Source organism: Eretmochelys imbricata, chromosome 13 (genome assembly GCF_965152235.1).
Source record: "Eretmochelys imbricata isolate rEreImb1 chromosome 13, rEreImb1.hap1, whole genome shotgun sequence".
NCBI classification, from domain to species: domain Eukaryota; kingdom Metazoa; phylum Chordata; order Testudines; family Cheloniidae; genus Eretmochelys; species Eretmochelys imbricata.
Genome location: NC_135584.1, coordinates 12857906 through 12877509, shown reverse-complemented (window position 1 = coordinate 12877509; position 19604 = coordinate 12857906).

Below are 19604 nucleotides of genomic sequence, written 5' to 3'. Positions count from 1 at the left end.
GTGGTGAAAGTAAAGAGCAATAATGTGTGCTAGAGCAAGAAAAATAATTTGAGTTTGACTTTGAGAAATGTAGTTTAAAACTGAATAGCTTCAGGGCTATTGTCATAAGTTGTTCACCAGTTAGAATTTGGAAGTAACTCTGCCCCACCTCACTAAAAGCTATGGTAATGCACAATTGATCACATTGGTTTTCTTATTTCCTCTTTCCTCTGAAGCAACTGGTATAGATCATCATAACAGAAGGATATCTAATAGATGGTTATTTGTTTGGTTCAGGTATATTAAGCTCCAGGGCTTGAAGTGTTGTATTTCATGCCTGTTTTAATAGCCAGATATTGCTAAATGGCTAAATCATGCTGTTTCAGCACAGCTCCATCTTGCAGGCAGAAAGGAGCAGCCCCAGGGGCTGCAATCACAAGGCTCCAGTATTTGGCTGTTGTGCAAGGTCTAAGTGGGTGAAGGAGCTCCCTTATGGATTCTCTATCCCATGCAGGGCAGTCAGGTAGAAACTGGTCCAAGATGAAAAAAGAAATGAAAGTTCGTAAAGCAAACCCCACTCATCAGTACTGAAAAACTAGTCCTGTAAATAGCTGCATTTCACAGCTTCCCTGGAGCACGCTGTATTTTCAGCCTCCTTGAGTACAATCATATTCTTACTCACAATGGTGCAGATGAGAATGGGGCATGCAATCAGCTGTTTGCTACTGTTTTTAAAGACATGATCCATAAACACAAACTGTAACTCAACATTCTGAAGGAAATTGGCTCTCCAGGTGTCTAAGGCATGTTTAGAACTACTGTGGGGAGAACATGCAGAAAGCTTCTTTTAATTCTCTGCTTTTCAAGCAGTTAATAGCTTGACAGCAACATTTTAATAACAGCTGACTAGGCCCAGTTTTGGCATGCAATGTACACGGAAACAGTTTCCTGGAATCCATCCATGCAACAATAAATTCCATTTCTGCAGGCTAAAGGCTAAACAAAAACCTCGGAACTCATGTGGAGATAGAGTTCTGAGATATACTACTTCGAAATCAGAACTCTTTTTTTATAGCCTGATGCTAAGAAATGTTGCAGAGTCTAAATAACCGTTGGGTTATGACTCACCATTCCCCAGCAAAGGTGTGTGCTGTATGTATGTCTTTATTGACTTTGGCCTTTGCTAGCATTTCCTCCGCCATTTCCCCCTGCCTCCCGCAGGACATTTTAACTACCTGAAGTGTAAAGATAGGTGTGTTGGTTGGGGAGGGAGGGTTGTCTTTTTTCTTTCTTCGTTCTGCTGAGTCAGATCTTCTGGAGTCAGCATTTCCTTTCTTGACTGTGCAGACTGGCAGCTGCTGCTTTGGCCAGGGTTAGTTGCCCTTTAAAAATAACTCCAGTATTTGGATTTTGGACGCAGTGCCCTGAACACCTATCAGTTACAGCCTGTGCAGGGTACCATGTTATAAAGGGTTTGTCCGTATAAGTCTTGAACGCTAGAGCAGCAGTTGCACCTCTTGAGCTGAAGAAGAATCTCAATGAGCTGTTCCTTGTAATCCCGTCTAGAGGCATGTAAGCAAAGATTGGCACCTTTTGGACATTAGCTACTCCTCTGAAAGGGCAAAGGCTTCAAAAAAGGACAATGCCCAACAGAGTTTAAAGAGACATAGCTGGAATAAAAATCATAACTACTGATAACATCCTGGGTCTGATTCTCTCCTGCCTTTCACCTCACATAACCATTTACACCTGCAAAACTGAGGATAAAAATGTTGATATCTGTGCAAAGTGAATGTAAAAATGCTGCTAAATCAGTGTGGTAACAACTTCCCAAGATTCAAGGCAGTGGAGAATTGGGGCCCGTTAGAGTCTTAAAACTGATATTTATAGCCTTGTGCACATTGGGGTGGTAGCCTCTGATGCAGACGCCCCAGTGCAACTGCCTCATGTTGTGGAAATCTACATCAGTGTCGTTTACCCTGACTTAATTCACTTTTTGCCATTTACGTTGGTTGGGATTTTTTGTTTTGATTTTTTTTTTTTCATTTCACTCTGCTGGGATCTGGCTGTCATGCACTAACCCAATGCTGCACAGTGACTTTTTCTTTCAAAATATTTTTCTTTTGGAATGTTTTAAAAAGGAACACTTCTATTGATCTTAGCTTTCAGAAACTCAAGATCTGGGCCAAAGTTGATCATGTCCCTTTAATAGAAAAAATACCCCTTGATATTTATTAATTAAAAACAAAAATGGATACTTAACAGGAGTTGATGACACTTGGCATCTCACAGAATCACCCGAGGCAGTGAATGGGAAGACTACCTAGGGCTGAGGAAGGAAAGATTTTGATATACTCTGGAAGCCGGGGAATGCCAAGTGACCTGGCTGGAGGGCTGAGTCATGGAGACGACACTGCAGTTCCTGGAGTGACAGAGACAGAGTGACGGCATGCAACTGCGCGAAGAGGTGTTGACCTGATGAGCTAATCCCCACAGCGGCCAGGATGAGGTGCCAGAGTAGCGGTGAGTGGTGTGCTCTGTCACGAACACTCACGCACTAAACAATCCATAGTCAACCACTGACTTTAAACCATGTGTATGAGCCATCATGGACTAATGTCCTAAACGTATGAGCAACCTGCAAATGTTATCTAAGTAGACCTATATTGGCTGGGAAAATTCTGTATTTGTGCCCATATTGCCTGCACATCAAATTCTGGAAAGCTAATTTACTCTCCAATAGTCCCAGTATATCTAGTCCTAATCACGCACCAATACTTATAGGCAGAGAGACACAAAAGATACATTCATTAAAACAATTGGCTTTTGGTCCATTCTGTACCACTGCAGCAATTCTGTGCCTTTATTCTTGGTTTTGTTCACTATAGATTTTCTCTTCCAACCCCTCATTTCACTCCCTTCCTGAGCCCTCATCTATCATCTGTATCCCGGGAAAGCTGTTCTGGCTCCAAGAGTAGGCAAGCAGCTGCCACTGGCAGTGCTGCACCCTAGACAGCCAGCAGGGGCTGCCAGGGCTAATCTCCCAGGGACTTTGCATGGCAGTTCCCCAACAAGTTCAGCACCAGGCTAGGCATTTTTAAATTAGAAAATTATGCAAAACTAGAACCCAACAATTGGACCATCTTGTGACCTGATATTGCCTCTAAAAATAAAACCAGCTAAAATGAATGGCTTTCATGAAACTTGAAAGACAATGGAACTGGCTAATGATTATCTTATCAACTTGGATTTTTTCCTCTGGAGTACTAATGCTTCTATTTTCACATGTTGACATATAATTCACGTGGAAATTTCTCCCTTACTCCTTGTAATGAGGTGGTGCGGGGGAGGAACCATTCTTTGTGCCCAAGTGGGTGGAGCCAGGCCTGCCTCGCCCCTCCAACCAGAAGTGGGTAACAGGGACAGGAAGTATAAAGGGTAGGGCCTCCAGCTCAGTTGGAGGTGAGACACTGAGGGAGGCAGATGGATCCTGCTCGCTCCAGGGCACTGATTCTGCTGCTGAGCCCAGTAGTGTCATGCCTGCCGTGGAACTTGCATCTGCCATGGACCTGCTGGGACTGCCACTGACCACCTACCCAGAAGAGACGGAGGACACCCCACTAATCCAGGTACACCCCAAGGAGAGGGGAGGAAGAAGCCCAGAGACAGCCAACCTCCATCTGGCTGTACTCTGCCTGAGGCATGGTTGGCATGTTGCAGCTGGAATCCCTGCTGACCCAGTGGCAGACCACTTTGCCGCTGTTAGGGCTGTGGGTTGGGGTTCAGTAGAGTAGGATGGGCCAGGGCCCAACCTGACACCCCACCCCTGGGGTGGCAGCTTCCCATTGCCAGGTCCAGAGGCCTGCATGTGTCGGTTGTCTGTCAGAGCTAGGATGCCCGACCCCTGGGACTTTTGCTCTGGTTCTGCATAGCAAGCCTGGAGCTAATTAACTACTGGGGGTTTGCTCTGCCCCTGCACCCAGGGCCCGGAGCTTCATTGACTACTGGATTGGAACTCTTCAGGACCATTCTATTCTCTGTATGAAAGGCAACACTTCATGAAAGAGGAACACAGTGGACACAGTGCTGACAGGTACTGAGGCCCTTAACTCCTAGTAATGTCAATAGAGTTGCAGCCACTTGCACCAGGTCTGAATTTGGCCCATTTGCTCTAACTGTGAGTGTTGTCAGTTACGTGATAGTGCTGACTGTTTCATCGGGTTTGAATTGCATGAAAATATTCAGCTTTGCCATCCACCTTTACTGAAGTGAAAATTAAGAGTTGGTAACACTGATTTGATTTTAACGGAGCTAGGAATGTTAAGATTAATTCAAACAATCATTACACAGACTATTGACCAGACCTTTTAAAATCATCAGTGGACTTTTCCAAGATTTTTAATACATATTTATCAATAAGGATGTATTCTGGACACAGATACACCAAGATACTACAATGAAGGGTGCAATAGGTTAGACAGCTAGATAGCTCACCCTTCTAGATAGTGTGGTGGTGATTTCCGAGACAGAAAAATGCAGGAAGGTCAGCTTTTTCTATTTTAACGTATCTTTCACTGTTAAAAGTAATGAAAACACACATTGCAATGTAGTGAAGTTTTTTCTGGTCCTGGTTTTTTGGTTTTTTTTGGGAGTAAACAGACATGATCTGAATAAAACTGATCATTCAGCAGTTTGCATATGAACCACACACTTTAATCCCTGTTACTAGCAAATCGATTTCTTTTTTGAGTTCCATGGTACTTGTTTTATTTGTTTTACTTTCCTAAAAAATGCACTTGATAGGCAGATGTACGTTGATGGTAGTACATGGCGAATAGCACGGAGGCATTCTCTGAACAGCCTATCATATCATCCATCACGAAGGTTTTTCCCCTCCCCTTTTGCTAATGGCAGTGAATCATATATTTAAATGTGATTGTTAGACTTATGTGCTGCTGTAAGGGTATGTCTGGCAGGAAGGACAGAGCTTGGGTGATACAAAATTAGGTTATAAAGTGGGCCTTAAACTGGAGAATTGATGATGGACTTGGATCAAATCAAATGTACACAATTAACAATGGACTCTGCACTTAAAATGGCCGCTAATTGGCACCTATTGAGATATGTTTTGAGCTCACACAACATGATTTTTTCTTTTTACTAAGAACAGTCAGTTTGGGCTGACAGCACCTGGGTCACCGTGAGCTAGAGATGATGATGCATTTGGCAGCTTTTCTAGTTGAGCACTGACAAGTCTTGTTCTCTAAAGAAAAAAAAATCAAAACATATCAATCCACATGCTCACTGTACTGAGGGACTTCGTTGTCAGGTCTTTCAAATTGTTTTAATGTTTCAGCACTGCAGTAGTGAATGCATAACAGAAGGAGACAACTATATGCAGTTTCATTTTGTTGAAAACAACTACATAAGGGAAGCAGAACATAAACTAGCAGAGTCCTGATAAGGTCATGTCAAACGAATTAATGGAAGACTGAAAAGAACAACTTAAAAATCATTCTTTTAAAAGGATTGTCCTTCTGGATGGAAAACTAGTTGGGCCAGTCAATCCAGTCGTCTTAACTTACTGCCTCCTATGTCCCCAGGATCCTAGCCTGTCTAGGTCTTCCTGTGTTATTTACTAATCCTTTTCTAGTGTGTTTTTGTGTGTGTGCTGTGTGTATATTGACCCTACATGCTATCAAGACCTCAGAAGATCAGTGCCTGTTGAGTCTGAGCCAGCAAGCCACTTATGGCCCCCTTTGCTAACTGGGAAGAGACAGGATAAGAAAGACATTGTGTCAATTTAAAATTACATTTGGATTTTAAATGCCTGTGTTTTTGAATGTGAGCTCTCAGTATGTACCACTTATAACAGCACTGCATGGGCTTTAACAGCTAAAAACCCGCTACAGCATCAAATGGATTTGCAGAGGCTCCCAAGGATCTCCTGCTGATGCTGCATGTGCTCTTTTTATTGCCATGCTGTATCAATAAGTGGTTTTGTGCGTCATTGCAGCCCATCAGATTGACACAACATACTTCCTTTGTTAATGGGTCTATTCTTGCACTCCTGGCTGTGGGTGAGGGTGAAGGGAAAGGATTGTCTCTACTCCTGCGGTTTGGTGGGCAGGAATGGGTTGGGTTCCATTCTTGATTTGGGTGGGCAGAGGCAATGCCCACAGATTCTCCCCATTCTTTGAAGGGATGGGGCATTTCAGTAGTGCTCTTACTATTAGTTCATTTGCACTCGACCTGACAGTGATGGGAAAGTCAGTTAGATGTTTACATTGACAACTGATTCTAGAGCCTTGAAGAACTCCCTGCTGCTCGAGAGGTACAGCTGGAGCATTGCTTGCTTATAACATCCTCTTTAAAGCAATCCTATCTAGTGTGACACACTAATCAATAACTCCAGGTGCTTCTAGATATCTGGGAAGAGGTCAACAATATTGTTTCCCTGGTGGAGCATATGATTCTATTTTCTCTTACTCTTTCAAAGCTCTCAGACACTAGTATTAAAAATGTTCATATTTAAATGCAAATATGTATCCTGGACATTATTGCCTCAGTAAATATACGGGGCTAAATTCCCCACTGGCGTAAGTGGAGTTTGCAATGAACACTCCAGTGGGAGTATTGACAAAATAAAATGTGCAGGATCGGGCCCTATGAAGATGATGGTCACCTGGCTCTTGGTAATCCATATTCCATCATAACACTCTTCCACCTTTTAAAACGGGCTTAGATCCTGTTGCTATGGGGTACCCATGACATCAATATTAACATGCTGTAAGATGCTCATATCTTTTGCATTCTCCATTCATATTTACATATCAATTTAGGGCCAAAGTTGATACATTACCATGTCCCCCTCCTTTCACAAAAACAACAACAAAATCCCACTGCTCAACGAAAAAACCCACAACAAAACCAAGCTTCCAATTTTGTGCTACCTTCCATCACTCTAGTACCTGTGAACTATGTGTGAAATGTTGACTCTAAATGTTTTTTATACCTTGGTAGTGGCTGGAGCTTACATACTGACTCCTCTGAAGTTCTGATCTGTAGCCTAAAGCTAGGGATTCAACTGGAAGCGCGATTATCATGTAGGAGATAGTGGTTTTGGGGAAACCCTGAATTCCAGCCCCTTACACTCACAATAAATGAATGTATTGTGGAAATAAAATTCTTCATAGTGAAAAGATCAATAAGGAAGGGGGTAAGACAACAACCAAACAAGCGATGTGCAATGCTACAGCTTTCTTGGAGGACTTCTATAAGCAGAGAGCTGAATAAAAATACTTAGTGCCTTGTGTCCAAAGAGGGGTGAATGAAAACTCTGTCCATCCTTAAAAGGTCCAATAAATCCTTAATGCTTGTAGCTGGGAAGAAGTCAAAAAGGAAAAAGAAGGTTGCTTTACTTGCAGGAGGATGGTTTTTCTGTCCTGTCTTGAGGACTTGTGTAAATGAGAAGCTGCCTTCTCTATGTACTCTCTTGTTGAGTGTCTGTTACCTTGAAACTTTTCCTTCTGCCTCATTCTGGTACACTGTTCAAAAATTGCACAGAAGTTGTGTGAATAATTTGTTCAGAATCAGACATTTCATTGTCTACTGGACTCTTGTGCCTTCCATAGGTACATGCTAAATTTAGCCTTGTTTGTGTCTCTGTAACGTGTCATTTAGTTCCAGTGACCTAGATGTCTTGAGGCACAATCTTCTCAACCTTTCGTAAGCGATGCCTAGCTTATTATTCACCTTAGAGTATAGAAGATGTTACAATTACAGCCTTTCCTTTGTGTAACTAACCAAATATTTCTTTGACTGTTAAGCGGGTTGAAAATTAAAATATCCAGGGATAAATCTGTTTCCTTTACTTATTTGAATCCACGAGGTTCCATTGTTTAGGGAGAGGCTGTTACATTTATCTGAAAACTATAATCTGCTAGACTGTGTAGGATGAATCTAAAATTCCTACAGAAATGGGGAGACATTTCTGAACTGAAGGCACTTTGAGGTTGAGCCAAAACCTCTTGAAATCAGTGGGGGACTTTCTAATGATTCCTGTGGGCTTAGAATCAGGCCCTTTATGCACATTTCATTCACAATAGTTTATAATCCTTGTTGCACTATCCTCCAGGGATGTACATGTAAACACTGACAGTAAATAAAAAGTACAAACTGTAGCATATTCTTTTTAATGACATTTTGTCCTTGCATTCTAGGGGCCTGATTCTGAAAGGTGCCTAGAGCATCTTGTACGGTTCTGAGCCTCCTCAGCTCTCTCTGACTTCAGTGAGGATGAAGGCGCTGAGAACCTTCCAGAATTGGGCCCTATAATTGCCACCAAATGCTGGTTATTTAAGGTGATGTGCTCCTGCTTTTTAGAGTGAGCTGTTGCAGATATCCTGGCTGCACAGCATGAGTGGTAGTAACATAGTAAAACTTTGTGTGGCTGCATGAATGACCCTGATCAATGAAATCAGCATTTTACATCAACCCCCTGTGTGTTTCTATCAGTTTCCACCATCTGTTAATGGTGGTTTTCATTGCATGAGTACATGAAAGCAAAGTGTGGAACCTGTTCCATACAAGATACAAAGGTATAATATGGATTATATGAATTTTATTTAGAATTTCTGAGTTAATGTTTCTTTGAACAATCTAGAGTTTCCAGATACTATTAGTTGTTTAAATCAGGACCACTGGAAATCCAGTGATTTCTAACCAGACGTGAAGCCTGATCCTATAGAAAATGAGTGCTCAGAACCTTGCCTGATTGGGCCCTAATATGGCAGGGCTAGCGTTATTGAAATCACTGTCTGTGCTCATTACATCATGCCATGCTTTTGAATCTCAAGGTTGTTTTTTGTATGTAGTATAAAGGTCATGTTAGGATTAAAAACAATGAGCAGCACACAGCATGTGTAGTGACCCCTTAAGAGAATGTTAGTGCACTTCAGAGTGAAATATAAATATATTGAGCATAATGCTCTGTCCAGGAAGTGGAATTTTCTAATTATGGAGTTATTTGGAGACAGAATGTGCTTGTTATCAGCAGGCCAGGTGTGCAGTTGTGACAAGAGTTTAAAACTCAGTGTAATTATACACCTTGCATCATATAAAGTTTACAGCAGCCATATCATTGATGCAACAAGATGTAAATACAACAAGTTGGAGTGTCTGAAAGCACACCTGTAATCTAAACTACAGCTATTATAATTATGTAGGAAAGCCTATCTTACGTTAAGATTTATGGAAGTGCTGAAGTGGTCACTGCTCTGAAAGAGAAACATATATGAGAAATAATATGGGGAATGATTTAAACAAAAGGTTAAAAGTGACAAGTATAAGTTACTAGAGGCATCCCCCTGAGGGGGAGAGTCATAATAAAATAACATTCATTTCAAATGACGCTCAAGTTAGTAATTACATATAGTTGTTTCCAGTAGATTATTTTATACTATTGCATCTGTAAGGACTTAAATAGTGAGCATATAACTAAAATACTTCCAAAACCTTTAACATTTCAACAAATGAAAACCAAGAGAACCAGGGCAGCAGGTAAAAAATAAGTCAACAAAACTATTTATATACTCCCCATGATCTAAAACCTTACAAACAGAATAATAACTCATCTAGGGCATGATCCTAGGGAATCTGTCTATTGACCTGAAAGGGCTTTGGGTCAGGCCCCTGTGGTTCATTTGCTATGGAGAGAGATTTCCACAATCTTGATTTAAGTGCTTCTTATGAATTTATTGCCCTCCAGTGGGAAAATAAGCCTTCCTGTATGACTCTTTAACTGGTTTTTAGTAAAGGATCTTTACCGAGTCTCTTATTTTCTTTGCAGCTTGTTGGATAGATGTGTTGGATGCAGGTTAATCTCACATACTAATAATCTAATAGTCTTGCGGCAGTAAAATAAACAAGTAAAAGGCAGTTGACTTTCTGCAATTGTTCCTGCTACAAGCCGTTTGTTTAGCTCTTAAGTGTCATGGTTACTGTACAATGTCCGCTTTGTCTACGCATATGCAGTGTTGTTGTAGCTTGGTTGGTCCCAGGATATTAGATAGACAAGGTGGCTGAGGTAATATCTTTTATTGGGTGAGTTTCTGTTTGTGAGAGAGACAAGGCTTCCAGTTTACACAGAGCTCTTCTTCAAGTTGGTTCCAATAAAAGATTTATTACCTCACTCACCTTGTCTGTGCATACAGCATCAACTGTCTGGTTCTTACATATGCATATGCAGTTTCTCAGCTCTGCCACTTAAGGAGCTCCCCCGATTGCTAACCCCCAGCATTCAAAAATCAGGAGATTGCAACTAAGGATATGTGTATATCGACAGCATTGCAATGGCGCAGCTGTACTGATACAACTGTGCCTCTGCAGGGAGTGTGGTGAAAATGCTGTATGCTGACAGGAGAGAGAGCTCTCCCGTTGGCATACAAAAACCACCTCGGTGAGCAGCATTAGCTGTCGGTGGGAGAACTCTCCTGCCAACCTAGTGCTGTGCACACAAATGCTTTTTGTCAGTTAACTAAGTCGCTTAAGTGGGGTGGAATATTCACACCCCTGAGCAACATAAATTTTGCCGACATTGGCTGTAGTGTAGACATCCTGAGATTTGTTTTTAAATTGTGTGTGTGGGGGGGATTTTTTTCTCGTTTTTGAGCCTTTGGGATCCATATTGTTAAGTTTTTCTCTGTATCCTGGACAGCTCTTCTTTTTATATGAAAGCTAAGATGCTCTCCTGTGCCCTTTAAAGCTGGGGCTTTAAGATAAATACCAAATATCATGAGACTCGCAATAAAACTGAGAGAGATGGCGACACTGAACTGTAAGTGTTGTACTCAGCAACCAGCATCACTAGCTTAGTTCCTTCCTGCATGGTTCTGAGTGTCTCCTGACTGCTGTCAAAATCCCACTTCTAATTCCAGATTCAAAGGTGCTGAGCACCACCCAGGGTCAGGAAGGTAAGGTGGAGGGATGAGGTGCAGATGTATTCACAATGAATGTTTCATGGATTACGGCACCATTCTGCTCTATCTAGGCTGATCTGCCGAACACAGGCCAGAGAGCCTCCCGCAGAATTTCTACAGCAAGCATCTAACTTCTGTAGCAGTAGGCTTGAGCCATGAAGTTTGATCTAGATCCAAACTTCCACTGTTCCCTAGTGTCTGAGGGTGGTTGTGGAACTTTGAGGGGCAGAGCTTTCCTCTGTGTGGTGGTTCAACCCCTCAGCAGAACCCCTCTGGCTCTAAGGAGAGGAGAGAGCTTAAGGATTAGGCAAGGGCGAATGCAATGATTCAGCCCCAAATGTCCAGTCAGACAATGCCCTAGAGCTGTGCTGGGAACTCCAGCCTGTGAGGCTCTGGGCATCTTCCAAATCCTGCCTTGTATAACTGTATCCCAGGGAGTGTCAAACAGCGCTTGCCCTCCCACCCCACTAGCACAGCAGCGAGCTGAGAACCAGGGGCTGGGGCTAGGTGTGGAAATAGCTCTGCACAGAGGAGAGGAATCCCACACAGGGAGGGGAGGAGCGAGAGCCCCCACTAGGTGGGGTGCCAGAGGCCGATGTGATATTCCTGGCCACGGGCAGTGGGGCATGTTGAGCACCGATGCTATGTGGTTGCTAGGGGCTGGGCGCTAATCCATGCAAGCTGTGTGGCTCACTGCAGCTCTGGGATGCCACCGGCCCAGGACTGATGCAGTGAGAGGGGCTCAGCCTGGCTCCTGGCTGCTTGTATTGGGAACAGCAGAGAACAGGGTGGGGTGCTCTGGATCCAACACAGTCTCTCCATCTCAATCTGTCTAGCAATTACTCTTCTTCTCCATACCCCTGGGCTGAGCTGGGCTGCAGCAATGCCCACACGGACATTTTTAGCTTGCTACCCTTAGCCTGTCCACCCTGCCTGGAAGGCTCGCTTCCAGCTGCAGTGTGAACATACCCATCTGGGGGCAAGCTGCTGGGTGGGTATAACAGGCTCCCTTCTCTGTGGTACAAGTGTGCAATAGCCCAATATGCACCCAATGGCTTGGGTCGCCATGGAGTTTTGTGTCCTGGGCCAGTCCCCTTCCTGGGATGCATTACAAGATCAGGGGGCATGCCAGCTGCATGATGGAATTATGGGCCCCGTTTTCTCCTGAGGTTATGATTTAGCCATCTGTGTAAAAGTACAAGGAGACGTGGTTGCTTCAAGACAGAGGAGGACTTAATGTGAGGGCCAGATTTTCAAATAAAGTTTGGTGGCGTATGTACCATGACTGATGTGGAGAGAGACAGTCAAGTGGGCAGGGCACTAGCCTAGGATTTGGGAGTACCGGCTCTGCCACAGACTGCCTGTGTGACCTTAGCCTCTCTGTGCCTCAGTGCCCCATCTGTAAAATGGGGATAGTAGCGCTGCCCTACTGCACAAGGGTGTTGAGGATCAAAACATTAAAGATTATGAGGCACTCAGATGCTGCTGTGGTGGGGGGCCATATATCAGAGCTAGAAGGGATGTGCAAATTGGGTAACTATGTATGTGAGAATGTAGCTGTATATGTGCGCAAATTATGCAATTAGCATGCCCAGGACAGGCAGCTGCATTTGCACAGTTAACTCTTTTGAAAATCATCTAGAAATGTCCCATTCCTTTATCTCTGGTTATTCCTCAGATGGGGCTGTTAGTGCTGCACAAGTAAACTCAACTAAACAGGTTCTTTACCAAAAATGTCTAGTCTAAAGGGGGGAGCACATACATTGCAGAGGGAAAAATGATGTGAAATCCTCAGCTAACTGCTGCATGGAATTCCTGGGTCAACGTAATGAGGAGCGTCTTAATTCAGGGGATTCAGCATTAAACTTGTCTTATTTTCCTGCCCCCCGTCCCTCATATCACCCTGGTCTCACTCCTCGCTTCTGTTCAGAACAACACTTAAGCACAGGCTTAAAGTAAGAGGCTTAAGTGCTGCGTGGAGAAGAGTCTTTACTGAATGTCCGTGGCAGGGTCTCCCATACCACTGAGCAATGGGACAGATCATTGGGCACGTTCGTTTTACAAATATGAGGTAATGAGAATGGCATGTAGAAATATTGATGAACTGTAGCAGATAATCATAAGATTTAGGCAAACTGACTGAGGTTTTGGTTTCCTACCGAATTGTCCTTTCACAGAGTGCGTGCTCAAATGGCAGAGGGAAAGGTAGAGTGGGAAAGAGAATAAGGAAAGGAAGAGGAGGGGTTGGAGACCTTGGAACATTTCCAAATGTTCCATAATCTGTTTATCCAAAATGCCCTGTACGGAGCCTGTATTGAACACTGCTTGCTGCCCTCCTTTAACAGATCATCTGCCTCCTATTGGTAAAGCTAGTATTAGAAACAGAAAGCAAACAAATAGCAAAGGCAAAGTGGTGCCCTATCAAGAATAAAACATGAGTGAGTGTAGCAGGTACCGATGCAGCATATGACTCTGTAGGTAGCCCTAGTAACCATGTGATTTAGCATCAAAAGCATTTTATATTTTCCAACACAGCCCACCTGTAAAATGGCGGATACTTTTTCACTTGACCTTCTTAGCTTGTGTGGAAGCTGTACCAACACCACCATAATGTGGAGACTTTCCGACCCCAAGTAATGCACCTGTTAAGCAAAAGAGAAGATGGACTAGATTATCTCCTGCAGCAAGATCTGCTCAGCACTGCAGGAGGGGGAGGGGGGCATCAGGCCATCTTTGAGTCTCAAGTTGCTCTGGTGCCATCCGTAGACAGTTGACTGTTGTCCCTTAGGAGCCATTCACTGGGGTGAATTAGCACAGCGGACCTTTGCTCTATTTCCCACACTCCTCTCATCTCCTTTCTTGCCCAACTTAGCCCCTTTGGAAAGGTGTGGGGTATAGTCAGCATAAGAGTTGTCTCCTTGACTTTACTGCAGTTGAAAATACCCCTCCCCTGAAGGAATTCTAAACTTCGCTGCTGTGGCCAGATTCCAGCCTTGGCATTGTTCAAGTAAAAGATTCGGTCCATTATTTTCTTTTCTTTAACTCTCATCTGTTCTTTCTCTTTGAAGCATCCCGTTCCTGGAATAGGAAGGACAATTTCACCCTCCCGCAGTCCTGAAGTGTGACCTTTGTTGGTATTGGAATTCACTGGGACTCATATAATTTAGGCCTCTCAGGATGACTGGGTTCACAAAGTTGTGATTTTACTGTGAGCTTTACAACTGGAAACAGTTTTTACGACGGGTTTCAGAATAGCAGCCATGTTAGTCTGTATTCGCAAAAAGAAAAGGAGGACTTGTGGCACCTTAGAAATTAACAAATTTATTTGAGCATAAGCTTTCGTGAGCTACAGCTCACTTCATCGGATACATTCAGCAGAAAATACAATGGGGAGATTTTATATACACAGAGAACATGAAACAATGGGTGTTACCATACATACTGTAATGAGAGTAATCAGGTAAGGTGAGCTATTACCAGTTTTTACAACAGTTGCCTGTGTGCAGTTTGCTGTAAGGATACCTAGGAATGGTCCCTCTACTCTTCCTTTCTCAAGTGTTTTGTTTGTCACATTAAGTAAAATAAACATCATAGATTTTGCAGGCCAGTTTTTTGAGTGGATAGATTCAGCACATGCATTTGTGGCGTTTGCCACTGCTTCTTTATTGCACCTGCAAACAGGTATTTAGATGTCTAAATATTCTTTGAGTGTACAGTCACGGCTGTTGCATGCATAAAGCCATTCAGCTGCCACATTTTTGTGCTACATGAGCATGCAAATGTAGATTCATGTGCAGGCTGTTTCCCAGTGAAAATTTGGCCCTAAGATATTGGGGTTAAGCTGTTAGACCTTGGTATACCTTTTTACATTAGGGAAACATTCTAAATATAACACTAGCAACATTGGGAGCCTTAGGGCAGATGCTTTGCTGTCGGCTGCAGGTGTTAATGCTGTGTTGATTAGGCATGCTCTGAGCAGGGTTATATGAGACAGTGTTAAAAACAGGGCTACAGTCCCAACATTGCTAACACTGGTGGAGTGCAACATTTAAGCTTTTTTTTAAAGTGTTTGGTTTTTGTACATTAAAAATTCAGGTCTTGCTCAGACTTGAAGTGTCTATAGTGTCAAAGGAATTTGTGGAAAAGATGATACCAGAAGAGTCAAGAGACTTTGAGGAATTAAAAGGGCTATTTAGGTTTTAATTTGTGGCTTACACTCATTTAACACCAACTAGTTAACATTTTGGAGGAAGACAGCTGTGTTAAAGACTCATCACAGGCAGTGCACATTTCTGAGATACCCCTAAAAGCAAGGAAGATCAGAGTTGACATTCCTGATATCTGAAAGAGAACATACAAGCAGGGAAAAAATCCCACCCTTTTGGGGTGTGCATATGTGGGGTAACTCTTTATAAGGCCTTCTCCTATTTTAAAATATCATCTTTTACAGGTCCCCCACCCTTAAATAAAGCATTCTGAATGGCAACATGCCTTCTTCATTTGTTCCATGAGAAAATGTACTTAGTGCAAATTAGTGCCTATTTGCCATGGACACCGGCAAATCAAGATCGGGATTTAACAAACCACAGCAGAGTATGTGTGAACTTGTATCTCTGAGTCACTGGCATGAGCAGACTTATGCCATTCATGTACTCCGCATTTATCGGTACTCATGCATTTATTTGGTTTCTTCTGTTCTGAACATAAACAGAATAAAATAACAGAACAGAAATAAAAATACAACTTTAAAAATAACTGGGTTAAGAACAAGCAAGAAATGTGGAGATATAAATGCCTAGCAGGCTCAAGAGTGAAACCTTCTCCCTTCAATTTTCATGGTAGACATTAAACACCCAGTATAAACAAACAGAAAATTACTCCTTATGTTTCACTCAATTGTCCAACCATCTACTCTTCCCATGCACAGCGCTTGAAAGACTTTTGAACACTGGGAAAGTGCCACGAGACAGGTAGGTAGTCCTAACCACCAGGAATGAAAGCTTACAAAACCATGGCGTGTCAGCTAATGTATAGTTGTGAGTAGAGAATGTAACAGAAGGAACAGCTAACGTTTTAGTTCCTTCTGAGGGCCAAAGAGGGTAACTGGGTCAAGTAATGGGCCAATGTGCGTGCTTCCCCCTCTGGAGCAAACAAGAGCTTTGGTGTAAATGTGACTCAGAATGGTACCCTCTACATAGGGCTGAGAGTAAATTTTCAATCTAGCCCATTGATAGTAGTCAGCTGCACTTTGGTCATATTTTAGGCCAGATTTTGCCCACAATGAGTAGTACCTTGCTCCCCAAGTGATCAATAGGACTATGCTGGTGTTAGGTATTATGTAGAGTTAATATGAATAAGGGTGTCAGAATCTGGCTCATAATCTTCATGCTAAATTGTAATCAGTCAAGCTATTTTATTTTAGCATAGGAACTCAATTTGTGTCAAAATGGCTGCAGGTTGACCATAGTAGCTGGATTTAAATGCATGCAGTGGAAGCGTTGGCTATGCATTTTTAAGGTCAGATTTATATTATTTTTTTTTTTAAAAGGCAACAACCAATTAAGGATGCTCATCTAAATGAATAACCTTGGCAATGGGGTGGACCCCGTCCTCCAAAGCAAGGGAATTCATGCACATCTAATGGTGAAACATGTCAAATGTACTCCAACACCTAAAGACAATTGGAAGCTCCCTTAACTATTTAATGTATCTTTGCTTCTACTTATTTTTCAAGTTGGTGTCATCCCGGAAGTTGAGATGCTGCTGTTATCTGTATCACCGGTCAGACAGAACATAGTAAGCCTCATGGCAAGTCACAAACTAGTTCTTGGTGGGCCTCATGCAACCCTTGGGCTGTCCTTTGTGCATTCATGCTTTAATGGGAAGCTTTCCTTGCTCTAAAATTTCCATTTTGTTTTCTACATCAGACTTTATTTCTGCCTGAAGGATTCTTCTTCTCCATGGTTAGAAAGTCTCTTCCTGCTTGCTGCTGGCTGTGCAGTGCCCAGTGAATCAGTTCTGATAACTTCTATTGGGATTAATTAACTAATTACTAATGTCTTGAGGCTCAATTGTATGTTTGCATGTCAGAATGCTGTACATAATCAACAAAATCACTCTGCTAGGGGCTTGACATTATGAAAGTGGATTGTGAGAAGAGTTTGTTCCCCTTTACATTTGTCAAAAATTTGTTCAAATTATTCATAGATCAGTTATTTCCCCTTTCCTGAACCTCTTAAAGTTTGCCTACGTGCAAAGCAGAAAGTCAGGATGGGAACAGAAATGGAAATGTTTAGGAAGAAAATCCTATTAGGAAAGCTCACTTGTGGAAACTGCAGAGTTTGTCATCAAATAAGGGTAGGGAAGGAAATACCCAGTTGGCCGTACCAAGATGAGAGGTATATTTGTCTAAGGAAGATTAATGGGGACCTGTGAGGGGTGTCCACCCCACCCCAGACCTGAAGGCTAGGTAGACCAATTAACTGCATAGACTATACCTAGAAGACGAGCCAGGGAGCAAGGATTAATTCAAGATGAGGCTCAACTAGACAGGAACAGGAGGGGCCTGTATAAAGTGCAGTAGCTGAGAGCAGAAGGGGGCTGCAGAGAGAGAGAGGCTGCAGTCACTCTCAGGGTGAGAGAAAGTAAGGAGTAGCCCAGGGATAGAGCAGTAAGGTTCAGGATTGTGTAGACCTTGACTGCTTGTTGTAGGGTCTCTGGGCTGGAACCCAGTATAGAGGGTGGGCCTGGGTTCCCTTATTAGCCACTGGGCAGTGGTACTTCTAAAGGGCAGTGAGAGGAAAGACTGCCTGGGACAGTGGGTCCTGAGAAACTTTTATACCCTGGAAAGGGGGACTACAGTGACCTGGCCAGAGGGCCAAGCCACAAAACGGAAGCAGTCGAGTCCCTGTGAGCGAGACAGGGAGAGTAATGGAGTGAGCAATCACAGGAGGGAGTCTGACTGGTAGAGCTAATCTGCAGATGCAGCCAGAAGAAGGTGCTCCCGTGCTGAGTAGAGCATCCCTTGAAAATACCCATTCTGCTTCCTCTTGATATTGTGGGAAGAAGCAATACTGTGCTTATAGTGCTCAATTCAGGAGCAAAGAACGTAAAAGGAAGCCAAAATCCACAAGAAGAGTGCCTCTGACTTTGCTCTCTGCTGCTTCATTTGTTACCAGTATGTTGCAGTCACAGCACATGCACTATAATGATTGCAGGGGGAGGGCTGAAAAGTGCCACTTGTCTGTACAACTGCCCCAAGATCTGTGTCATTGGGCCCAGACCTCCCCAGGGATCAGTATCTGTATAAAAGTTATAGGTGAACATTTCTCAAGCATGCCAATATGCCTTTTGGAGATGAACACAAATACCACTAAACTTTAGGAAAACTTGGAACTGGATCCGAGGTTTTGTGACTTAGAATCGTAGGGTTGCAAGGATCATCGAGTCTAACCCCCTGCCAAGATACAGGACTTCTGTCTAAACCATCCTGGGACTCTCTCTTAACCTCCTATATCACCTTATTGTCTGTGAGGACAAAATTGCAAAAGCAAGTTCCTGTTTGAGCATTCCTGTGGCTCCCCCCACCTCCATTCTCCCCTGCCAGTGGTCACAAGAATTGTCTTCAGTGTCCAAGACATTATTTATATAAGTATTCAGCAAACAGATTTAGCAACATACAAGTATTCAAGTTCAACAATATGCTTTAAATGAGGTTGAATCCAAATCGGAGCTGTTTACACTTCTGGCTGAATATTTTAGTCCTCTAACCAGGTGCATGTGGAAGTTTGGCATCAATCTAAAGTTCTAAGTTTGCATGAAAATGCAACATATGGTGGTCGAGGTTGGACAATATTGAAGGGGTATGTTAATCATCAGTGTTAATTTTTTTTTTTGGTGATGTAGTTGCAATACTAGAAAAAACAAACCCCAAAATGATTGTCGTGAAAACTGTACAATCTACTGTTCCTTTAACTTTTCTTAACCCTGTATAAAAATGAAAAGGATGAAGAGTGGTAGTCCAGATCTTTTTTCTTCTCCAGTTTGGAGAGAGTCCTTCCTTTTTCATGTATTGAGGGACAGACTTTCATGCATGTTGTTATATGAACAACTGGATGAGCAAAATATATATGCAATTGCCATGGTTATATGCATAAATCCACATGCAATTGACTAGCATTGCCCATTTGTGCATGCAGTCACCTGGATTTTCATGCACATTTGTAGTAAATACATATGCAAATTAGGCACATGTTTTCCTCATGGAATTCTGCATGTAATTTATTTTTTAAATCAGGACTCCCTTTGTGTCAGCGCATCAATTTTATTGAACCAAAGTTCTGTATGTAAATAGAAACCTCAGCAGAATCTACTGTTAAAATTTAGAGGGAAGTTCTGCTCTTAGATATGCTGTGAACCCATTGAGAACTCTGGGATGCAAAACTGAGGACAGAGGTTACAGGTTTCTTCATAACTTTTAATTTTTGAAATTGTGGGGTTTTTCCTACTTTCCAGCAATTTGCAACTGTTTTCTAACTAGCAAAAGCTGAAAACCAGAAAGTTGGGGAAAGACTTACTTTTCATACCTTTTCACCGTTTTAATTAAAACAGTAAGACATATGACAAGTAGGACTTCTCCTGCCCCCA